Consider the following 12,538-nt stretch of genomic DNA (forward strand, 5'->3'; position numbering starts at 1 on the left):
GTGGGTAAGACTTCTTAGATTGTAACTGGGGGATTGTTTAAGAGGTTGGTGGCAAGGGAAGGATGGGAGTGTTCTTTGAGGAGCTTGTAGGGTTGGTATCCAAGAAACAGGTTAGCCCATTGCAGGACAGATAGCTAATTTGGCTTTATTAAGCATGATACAGTGACGCTTTGTCTCAGAGATCATATGCACGTTAATATTGATTATACTAGTCCAACTGCAAAAAACAATAGTGTCAGTGACTCATCAGGTAGCATACTCCCCTTTGGTGCAGCAGACTGTAGGTTCTATTACCTCTACAGGTAGATGGATTGCTGACACCGCAATGCAGTAAAAGGGGGGGTAGTACACCCCTGAGTGTGTCATCCTTGATGTTAAACCAATGTTTATATCAGCTGGATATAAAAGATCCCATATTATCTATCAAAAAAGTAGGTTAAGTTTCCCGGATGCCCTAGCCAAATTATGTCTAGTAGTATAAATACCAACCACCTTGTGCCTCCCTGAAAAGAATCTGCTAGCCTAGTGGGACTAACCAGGTCTACAAAGGATAAATAAATAAATAATAAACAGTCACTACTGCAGTACTGTACCATTATATTTTCTCTCTCATGTTCTTAGAACATGTGTATGCAGTCAGGCTAATATACCCCGCTACATGCCTCATGCCACTATAGACCGACAGTATGACAGTATATACAGAAACATGAAAGCTTTCAACATGCAATGAAATATACTCTGTATGGAAACACAACACTTATTGTGCTGGCAGTATGTGTACACACACACACACACACACACACACACACACACACACACACACACACACACACACACACACACACACACACACAGACACTCTCACACACACACACACACACACACACACACACACACACACACACACACACACACACACACACACACAAAACCATGTCAGAGTCTTGTACAATGCAAACATATCACCTACTGCTGCATAACTTACCAGTATTAATTACATATCCAGTATTAATGTCCATAAGACCTATGTGACAAAGCACCATGGGTAGTATGGAAATGTTACCTGACATTAGCAAATGGAGACTACCTAAGGGTATCACTGTTAATTACATTTTAAGTATACAATTATAGTTTGACACAACATTAGATACAGTTGTTGTCAACAGACTCTTGATGAGCATTCACATTTTGTAGTTGTTGATGAGAACTTCAGACACAAATACGATGTCATTTTCAGTATAACATTAGTAATTTGTTGACTTCCAAGATGGGTGAACGCTGATCAACAGCTTAATTTCAGCTCTCCCCGTGTGAAAAGAAAGTGACAGATAAGGATTAGTAATTCTGCCAGCTTTAGTAAAATTCAGTTACTGGCTAGTACATACATTGCCTGGATGCCACCTAAGAATAAACTTACAGAGACTGAAAGAAAATGAACTAGAAAGGGTAAAGAAAGAACACTAACTGGGAAGAATCCTGCAGCTGGTCAGCAAAAAGCAGTTCAAACTCCACATTTGGTACGAGAGATATCATCCAGTAATTTAGAGGGAAAAAATAAATCAAATGTATTCAGAGCTTATTAAAATAAATAAAACATTAAAGGAATAAATCAACTAAAATAACAAAAAAAAAATGGAAAGAATGGACAAAGCTTTAAGCAGCTATTCAGATGAACTGATAAAACTGCAAAAATCTGAGGATGAAATGATGAAAACGCTGGCTGAATAAGAGAGGTCTTAAGAAGAGCTGTTTCAAAAAATGGCACAATTAGGGGGCAGACCATCTAAGATTTTCTGCTGTACCAGAGAAACTGGAAGGAGCAGACTGTATTAATTTTAAGAAAACACAGATAAACAACTGGACTTATGTTCCACAGCAGAATTTGTTAACTGAAAGGGTGCATCAAGAGTATGCTCCAAATCTGGCCATGAGAAAACAGCCAAGACCTGTATTAGTAAAGATGCAATCAAACCAGCAGAAAGAGTTGAGCCTGACAAAACTGTGACACACAGACAATATATTACAACTGGAGACAGTAGAATTTTTGTGGAAAATGATTATTCACTGTATGCCTGGCAGAAGAGAAGCAAATATATTCTAGTAATCAGGGAATGTCAAAAGGCAGGAGTGAGATTCAAGCTGTTGTATCCAGCTGCTTTCAGAACATTTCTTCCTGCTGGATCAAAGAGGTCAAATACATTTTTTGATGCAGAACAGACTAAGGAGGAAATACAAAAGCTTGTCCGACAAAAGGTGAGATATCAAACAGAAAGACACTCTGCTTCTTATTTTTCTGATAACAAGCTCACAAAGAGACTTTGCCAGTGAAACATTTTCCAATGTTCCAAAGGAAAATGCTTGAGAGACAGAAAAAAAGCACAGGAGTTCACTAGAGGATTCTTGAGTCCCTTGTACTTGAGTCAGAGTCTGGTGTTGGGAGATAGAGATGAACAGGAAGAAGACCAGCCACACTGGAATTAGTGAATAATTGTGAGAGTATAAAGCATCAATCATATTTGTTAAATATGGTTTACAAGAAAAAATGGCAAAGACTAGACTACTGTTGACTTTGTTAAAAGTGTGGGTAGGTTGAAAATCATATACCTCACTTCAGTCATTAATGCTTGGAAAGACACTAAAAAGTAACTGTAAGTAAAACAGTTTTTTTTTTTTGTTAGTGTTTGTATAAAACATTTCATGACATAAATTGCATGTTATATAGTTAAGCAGATATATGTAGTATGTAGTCAGGGGTATTTAGAATAATAGGGTGAGGATGAGTTTTTTTTAGTCATTGTTGTATGTGATAAAGAAGATACTAAAGGTAACAAGAGCCTTTTTTTAGTTTTAAGAACTGTAGGAATTATAATGTAAAAAGAGAAGGAAATCTGGGCAAAGCATATTTCAGTTAATATTCTGTAATGGGCTATTGGGCGTGGGATTGGATGTAAAATACACTGGTTATAATATATATAAAGTTGAGATGTTTTCTCTTACTTTTTGCATACCTGAATGTCTGGATTAATTCCCTTGACTTTATTTAGAAACATTTTTTCTGTAAGCATGTGGGTTTGAAAAATAAGAAAACACTGAATACAAAGAGAAGTTTTCCTTTACCAAATAAATGTTCAGTATGAGCTGAGAAGTTCACAGCTAAGAGCAGATGTACATTTTGTTCTTATGATTCTATGGAGACAAACTGAGTACAGGTGCAGGCAATAAATCTTGAGAGGTCTGGGCTTTGTTTATTGAGATAAATGTAAAATTAAAAGGTACAAGGGCAAACAACTCAGTAAAAAATAAAGTGTAAAATTATTGGAAGTGAATAAGAGATAACAGTTTTCCTGGTACCTAAATACATCAATACATTTGCTAGAACAGTGTATAATTTAGTTTTATTTAAAGATAGCCAAGGCACTTTTTCTTAAGGCTAAAAGGTAATGTTTTCTGAAAGCATACCAGTGGTTTTCACATCTGAGAGGGGAATAAAGATAAGAAAAGAACAGACAACAATTACTGTAAGTAGGAATTAAGGCCATAACACGCACTTTAGCATGGATAACCTTAATTTTAGGTTATGTAATGTTTGTGGGTACTGCTGTTGATTTGGAATAATTGTTCCTATCAAGAGGGTAATACATCATTTGAAGATGTTCATAGTTTAGTGTGTTATTTTACGTTAATAGGTTATGGGGTTGTTTAGGGGTGTTTTTGTTTTTGAGGGTTTTCATTAAACAAAATGTCTTGAAAATATCACATAGGTTCAAATGGAAATAACAAAAAGGAACTGTATGAAAGACCAACTTGCCAAACATTAGTCAGTGCATGTAACACAAAAGTTGGAAATAGACATTTAAAAAAGCTGTCATGTGAAATAGGTGGGAATAACTTCTTATCATACAATCTACACTAGCCATATCATTTTGTAATGTGAATGGCCTCACAGGTATAGACAAAAAAGTAAGAGTATTGAATTATATTAAAAAATGCAGAGTGCAAATAGCAATACTACAGGAGACTCATTTGGAAAGAAATGAGCATTGAATTTGATAACGGAAAGATTTCAGGATGGATATTCAGAAAAATATCAAGGACAAATGAAAAGGGAATACATATACTAGTTGCTAGAGGAGCTCCAGTAGTGATAGAAGAGGGGAAAATGATAATAATGGAAGATTTGTGATAGTATGGGGCTACTGGCAATGGAGGAGGGTTATGCTGGCATGTATTTATACTCCACCTAAAACTGCTATAATGGAAAGTAAGAACATTTTAGGAGAAATTATTAGCTTTCAGCAGGGAATAATAATTATGCATGGGGACTGGAATTTGATTTCCAGTGGTAGAATATATCTGGGGGACCTAGACAGAAGGATGTGACAGAGGAGGGTAAATTTCTAAGTTGATGAAAGTGTTTGGTGTGGAGGATATGAATTTAGTGGTGGGGACTCTGAGAGAATTTGTGTATTGTTTCCTAGAGTGCAGTGGTTGGGCTGTATTTCATGGGAACATGTGCAATTAGGTGGGGGCTTTGACACTCATCCAGTGGCAATTTCAGATCATGCACCAATGAATAGTGGGATGGAGAAGTACAGTGGTCAAGTACAGGCAAGATGCTGACACATCCTTGCTTGCCTGTTAGAGGGAGAGGGATTTGGGGAATAGGTGGTGGAGATTGTTTGAGAGTTGTTGGGGAGGATGAAAATTTCTTTGGGAGTTATGGCTAGTGTGTGGGATGGAGTGAAGGTGTAGTCTGCAGATGAAGCTGAGGTGAAGGGGAGAGAGATATGGTTGGGAAGTGGTGGGAATTATTTGGAGGACTTGACAGGGGTTAGAGTGTTGTAAAGTGTGGGGAATCTCATGGAACTAGAGGAGGCACAACTGCAGAGTGCTGGAGAGATGGTGGGGAAGTGTCTGGAGAGTATGCATGAATTTAGAGAGATTGCTGTTGAATAATTATTTTTGGTGATAACTCTGGAGTGCAGAGACTTTTAGTGTGGTGGCTTGGGGCAGCGGAAAGCTTTGGGAACCTACAGACAGAAAAGTGGCCAGAGATCCAGTAGAGGCATTGAAGATGTTTTGGAAATTATGTGAAACTATGCATGGAGCAGAGAGGTGTGGAGATCAGGAAGGACCATGAATGGAAATATTTTTGAAGGACTTGAGTATGCTGGGGTTGGAGGTAGATGGAGCACAACAATTAGCTGCTGGGATGAGAGAGATATGTTGGAAATGGTGACATGTCATCAATCTGCAGGAAGGTCTCCAGGAATAGATGTTGCACCTGAGGGTGTTTGGAGGCTGGGAGGAAGAAGGGTGTTAAAGACCTGGAAGGTTTTTTATAATGGTGTTTTAATGGGAGGGGACAAAGGCATCCAAGAAGAGGACTGTGGTGGCCATAGTACCTGGGGATGGTGGGGACCCATCAGACCCAGCTTCATGTGAGCCCATTTCAGTTTTGAACCATGATTGTGGAGTATTTGTGTGTGTGATAGCTGGAAGAGTGGCAAGGGTGTTATTGTGATTGGTAGATGTGGACTGGTGTAATTTTGTGGAGGAGAGTCAAACATTTGACAACATTAGTGGAAAGGTGATGATCCAGAAGGAAGCAGAGTGTAAGAGGGTGCTGCTATTGTTGGTGGGTCCTGATACAGGGAATGCATTTAACAGGGTAGGCTGGGATTTTGTGAGTGGTGCAGTGGAGGCATTTGCATTTCCTGATACAATGATGAGATTAATTAGGACAGTGTATGAAAGATCAGAGGCAGGAGTTGGAGTGGAAGGGGTCTTCTCTGGTGAGTTGTGTCTGAACAGAAGGCAAGGCATGGGTGTCTTTTTTCCCCTTTTGTTATTTGCTCTATATTTAGAGGCATTGGTGTGGAAAATAGGGGACTCAGAAATTCAAAGATGTAATTAATATTGTAATCAAGAAAAGTTGTAATTATTTGCACATTATATTATTATGTACCTCATAAAACCAGAGGTGGACATCTCAATGTTGTGGAACATTTTGGGGCAGTTTTAAATCTTTTCGGGATGAAAAGTTAGTGAAGCTGGAACAAGGGTTGTGGCTATAGATTACATGCCATGCATGAATTAGTTCAGCAATACCCATGTTTATGAGGACAAAATAGGGTGGGGTATTTAGGAGTATAAATTGAAGGGGGTTCTGTTGTGGTAGCTGAGGATATGTGGGAAAAGACTGGACAGGGTCAGTATGGGAACTGGAGAACTGGAAGATCTTGTTTGTGGATGTAGGTGGCAGGAGGTGGGATGTGGGCAGTGGGGATGTTTTTAGTCCCTTTGGTTTTGTGCTCAGGTCAGAAATGTTTTAGTTAGCCAGAGGAAAATTTGTGGGCAGTGGTTGAAGAGGAGTTGGGTGAATGTGTCTTGGAGGGAAGGAGTGTGGGATCGGGTTGGATAGGTTGATCTTTCCAGTGGGGCATGGTAGTTTGGGATTGCTTGAATTGAAGGGAAGATTTGGGCCCACATGTTTGAGGCTCATGTGTATAACACCGTCAGAGGGCTGTGGTCCAGGATGGAGACAGATGAAGAGGAAATGAAGGAATTTGAGAAGTGGAGAGAAAGTGGGATTTTGGATGCAAATCCTTGAAGGTTCGCAACAGCCATGCAGAGTATTGTATTCGGGGGTGGCAGAGAGTGTTCTGGCAGCTAGACTGGCATGAGGTGGAGAGGTGCAATTTTGCAAATGGGGATGACTGCAGTTGGGGGTGTAAGGCATGGACAGGGGAGTGGAATTTGCTGGAGGGGATTGGTAAGGGAATCAAGGTATTGGGAACAAATAACTAGGGAGGGAGGGATAGTGGAATGAGAGGAAGCCAGGAAGACATTTGGACTGCAGAATGGGGATTGTCTTCCCTATTAGAGATTGATATCAGACTATGGATAGGAGAGATGGATGGGGATTCCTATGTGGAAGCCCTTCTTTGGTGGAGTGCTTGGTTGAATCTGGAATTGGGGCTGCTATTGAGGGGGGAATGATTGGTAGTACATATAAAGTGTTGCACAATGATTATGGGAATCAATTGGAGGAGGTTGGAGGAGACTGAGAGGGGAGACTGGATGAGCAGTTTGCGCGGGAGCAGTGGTTAGACATGTGTGACTCCCGGGTATGCCTCAGAGTCTATAAGGTTTGGGGATTTTGCTTGGAAGGGTTTGCATTTGTATTTTTGTACCTCAAGCAGACTCCAGGGTAATATTTACTTGGCTGAATGGCAAGTGTTGGAGGTGTAGTGGGGAGGAGGGAGGTCACTGGGGACACATGTTTTGATAATGTGATGGGTTGGTGGACTTTAAGAATTCCCTGCAGTGTGCTCTGTCAGAAATATTGGGTAACCAAATGGGTGTAACTAAGGAACATATACTTTTGAGCTGGGATGCAGGATCTGGTTTGCCTAGATACGGTGGGGCCTTGTTGGGTTTGGTTTTGGTGGCTGCCAGAGGAAAGGTTGTTGGAGGGTAGAGACTGGGGTCTATACCAACTGCATTTGAAGTATTGAATATTGGAACTGAGATGGAGGAGTTAGGGGTGGGCTCTTTGGAAGAGGGTGGGAGGAAATTGCACAGAAATAAATGGAAATTGTGGTAACAGTGCATGCAGGGTGGTGTTCTGGAGGAAGACTGATGTTTGGGGGGGGAGCAGGAAATGAGCAATTTATGTAATGCTGGATTAATGATAGTTGTACAAAAGAATGCATGTGATACATAGTTGATGTAACTAGGATCATGTTAATATGGTTTGTTTTCTGTCGTACAGATGTATGTTTGCCTGTGTCTTGAGTGATGGTTTGATGAAGTCATTAAAAAATCATACTATCTTGTCAGGACTTCCAAGATGGCTGTACACTGACCAACAGCTTAATTTCAACTCTCTCACTATGAAAACAGTAACCAAGAGAAGGAAGCCAATGAAATTGTAATTTTGGGTAAAATTCACTTGCTGGCTAGTAAGTATGTAGTTTGAATGCGAAGAAAGAAGATATTTAGAGAACCTAAAAGAAAAAAAAAAAAAAAAAAAAAAGGTGAAGATAAAACAGTGGCTGAGAAGAATCCTGCAGCTCTTCAGCAAAAAGTAGTTCAAGCTTCAGGTTTGGTACAAGAGATGGCTTCCAGTAAGTAAGAGGACAAAAATAAATTAAATGTACTCAGAGGTGATTAAAATAAACAAAATACTGAAGGAATATATCAACTCAAATAAGAAAAGTTTGGAGAAAATTGAAGAAGCTTTAACTAGCTATTCAGATTAGCTGATAAAACTGGGAAAATCAGAGGCTGAAATGAAGAAAAAACTGTGTATAAGGCTTTTCAAGAAGAGCTGTTTCAAAAAAAATAGTAGAATTAGAAGTCAAAGTGCACATAGAAAACCTGAGATTTTTCTGTTGTACCTGAAAAATTGGAAGGAACAGACTGCATTAATTTTATGAAAAGGCAATTAAGTAGCTGGCTGGTATTCCACAGCAATATTTGTTAATTGAATGGGCACATTGAATGTACACTCCAAACCTGGCCATGAGAAACCAGCCGATGCCTATATTAGTAAAGATGCAGTCATACAAGTAGAAAGAATTGATTCTGACAAAACTTTATCAGAAAGGAAAGGTATTAAAATTGGAAACAGCAGAGTGTTTGTGGAAAATTATTATTCACTGTACACCAGGCAGAATAGAAACAAATTTATATCAGGGAATGTCAAAAGGCAGGTGTGAGATTCAAGCTGATGTATCCATCTGTCTTCAGAATATTATTTTCTGGAGGATCAAAGACATTTCTGGATGCAGAACAGACTAATAAAATAAAAAAATATATATATATATATCCAACAAATAGTGAGCCAGAAAGCAGAAGGGGATTCTGCTTCTCATTATTCTGACAATAAATTTCATAGAGAGATTTTTTTCCAGTGAAACCTTTCCCATTGTTCCAAAGGAAAAATGCTTGAGAGACAGTAAAAAGCATAGGAGTTGACTAGATGAATAAGGAGTGCCTTAGACTTGAATGACAGTCTGGTGTTGGAAGATGAAGATCATCAGGAAGAAGACCAACAACACTGAAATTTATGAATAAATGTGAGATTATAAAGCATCAATCACATTTGAGAAATATGGCTTTGCAAGAAAATGTGTCTTGAAAAAGACTGGAATTGTGCTGAGTTTGTTAAAATTGTGATTAGACTGCAAAGCATATGCCACACTTTATGTCATTAATGTTTAGAAAGACATTCAAGAGAAAAATAAGCAACTGTAAGTAAAATTATTTTTGTTCTTATTAGTATTTGTATAAAGATTTCATGGTATATAAACGGGTTACCTTCTATATCCCAAAATCTCAGAATATCAAAGACTGGAAAACCGAGACCACAAACCTGAGTATGCATATTACTGGAACTGCATAAGGTCGACTCCCAGAATACTGAAATGCCAGTTAAAGTGTAACGGTGAGTGGTTTACTTGTGTACTGTCTCCTTAAGGATTTGTAATAGGAACATAAAGCAGGTATGGCAGATATGTTTCCAGGTCATGGTGTTGCTGTAAAATGTATGCAGTTACAATGTGTTTAAAAGATGTAGAAATGGTAATAGTTGAACGGTAAGTATGTTTAAAGTTTACAGCTGTTCTGAAATTAGTGCAATCTTGGAGTTGGTATATTTAAAGTATGGGGGTGGCGACATAGCCCCCACATGGGGGTGCATGGGGGTGTAGCCCCCCCCTGCTAAAGCAAAAGAAGTAAAAAAAGCTTGTTAGGTAGTTTAAATAAAGTATTCCGGAAATGTTTTTTATTTGTTTATGGTGTGTTTAGTGCCTAATTTACATTTAAGTTGTGCTTTTACATTTAATACTGGTGTTCTTTGTAATATGGTTGTGTTTTGGGTGTTTTGTTTAGGTTCAGTGTAGTTATGTCTGTGTGTTCCAGTGTTTGGTATTCTGGGATATGATCATTTCAGGTTTCGGGAATGTACATTTTTCAGGTTTGTGATCTCGAGTTTCTGATGTTCTATGTTATGAGATTTCCATATACAGAAGTAGACCCATATAAACTGCATGCTATATTGTAAATCACTTTTGTATAAGGTATAATAAAGGGCATTTTAAATATGCATAGATATATACATACATACAAATATTTTAAGCACAGGCATTAATGCCCTTCTAGCCTGCCACCAAAACACTTGTTCCCATAAAAAGTGTCCAGGCTGTTTTTAAAAATATCTAAACTCATTCTTGCTTTAATGTAATTTGGTAGTCTGTTCCATGCATCAGCTGCTCTCTCAGATAACCAGTTAGTACACTTCTCATTCCTATAGAGTCTTTTTTTAATTTCTCCAAATCTTTTGGGTTTCTAATACCTTGACAGGAATGGACCCCATTCCTAAGTCAAAGAACGATTAAAGTTCATGAAATTAGTATTGTTTCACTCTTTGATGCCAGCCAAAACTGCTCTTTGCAGCACCCACAACATGCCCAGTAATGACTCCTGCAGTTCGTACGGAGTTACATGTATTGGTAGTATGTCTAAATATGATTGTAGATTATTTTTTTATAAGACCCATTGCTCCTACTACTATTGGAACTATCTGGGTATCTTTCTTCCACATTGATCTCGTTTCTGCTTGCAGATCCTGATACTTTATAAATTTGTGTCTCTCTGTACGCAGGACACTGTAGTCATTGGGTATGGTTGAGTTCAATGATCAATGCTATTTTTCTCTTCTTTTCTTAGACCACTATCTGATTTTCTAGCATTTATCTTTTGAACTGTTAGTAATGGATGATTCCATGTAATGTAGACTTCATCATTTTCTATGATGCTTTGTGGCACATGCTTCCAATGTTTTTCAGCCACTTCAGTACCATAATGTTTGCACAATCTCCAATACAACAGTCTTGCCACATTATTATGCCTTTCAGTAGACAGTCCTTCTGCCATTAATATGTCACAACCAGCAATGAGGTGTGCAACTGTTTCCAGTTTGGTTTTACAAAACCTACATTTGTCTTTTTCTCCCAAATGTTCAATGGACTTTGTAAGCCAGCGTGTATGTACCTACTATCTTGGGCCGCCAATATTAACCTTCAGTTAGTGACTGAATGTGCCAAAAAATAACTCTCTTGGTTTGAATTCACCTCCCCTTAACCATTCCTGAATTCATTCTTGATCAACATGAGGTTCTTCCAGAAGTTTTCTAAACTTGCAACTATATTTATGCATTTTCCACATTTCTTGCCTTTTCATCTGATCCTTCACCTTATATTCTTACGTTTGTTTTTTGGCACATTCAGTCACTGCCTGATTTTTATCTACTTCTGGTCTAATTTCCATTCCTGTTTGACACCAATATGATTCTGCTAGTTTAAGCAGAGAAGTCAACTTAGATTTATTCTCCTCATGTTTCAAAAGTTTCACCATGATTGGTTCTTGAGAGGTCAACAGATATGTGTGGAGTCCCACTATTGCAGATCTATACATATAATCAGTTTCAAGAAGGCCCATCCCTCCTTCGGAATGGGGAATATATAATCTTGGTATGCATTGATTTTTGAAAATCATATGGTGAGCATGAAGCATCCTTCTTGTTTTAATGTCTAATGTATCCAACACATTTTGGGGCCAGTCATTCACTTTAAAACTGTAAGTTAGGACAGGAAGAGCAAATTGGTTTATAGCCTGGATTTTGTTTTTAGATGTCAACGCTGTTTTCAGGATTAATTTAAGTCTTCTAAAATATTTGTTACTAAGTTTTATTCTCATTTGTTCATGTTTTATTGCTGATCCTTCATTAGTTCCCAAGTATTTATATACTCCCTCTTGCTCAAGTTCTTTTATATCACATTCTTGTCCCAAACTGATGTTTTCCTGGTGCTGCAGTTTTCCTGCTTTAAAGGTTGCTTTTGCACATTTATCAAGACCAAATGCCATTCTAATATCATCTGAAAAAGTTTTGACAACCTGCAGTTGTGCTTTCAGTTCCTCATTTGATGATACTTCTCCAAAATGTCACAAAATAGTAGAAAACCACAGAAGAACTGACCAGCAGAATGTGAGCAATCCAAAGGACACCAAGTTTATTGAAGTTAAACGCTTTCCTCTCTATTACAGAGACTTCCTCAGAACAATATTGCACAAAAACCCAGTCAAATATATACCCACCCCTTAATTAACCATCAGAATTGCGCCAAAAGTTTTAAAGCAATATATACACATCAAATTACAGCAGTAACAATATTACATGTAGCAAATAACAAAACTATATAAATGTTACCATAAAATATTATAATATGCTAATAAATTGCTAAATAAAATCCATGTTAACTTTAGTAACCTAAAATTCGATCAAGTTTTAAAACACTAGCAATGCTTATAGTTTCATTGATACCTGGGTAACAAGAGGCATTTAAAAACAACTGCCATCTCAATTCCTTCATATCCAAATGCACATCTATAATGCACCCCTGTTCATCCAGCACTAACTGCTGTAAAACCAAAAATTTAAAATCATGTGTTGGATTTTCATTGATATGTC

This window comes from Protopterus annectens, chromosome 16.part0 (genome assembly GCF_019279795.1).
Source record: "Protopterus annectens isolate FY-2018-M chromosome 16.part0, PAN1.0, whole genome shotgun sequence".
NCBI classification, from domain to species: Eukaryota; Metazoa; Chordata; order Ceratodontiformes; family Protopteridae; genus Protopterus; species Protopterus annectens.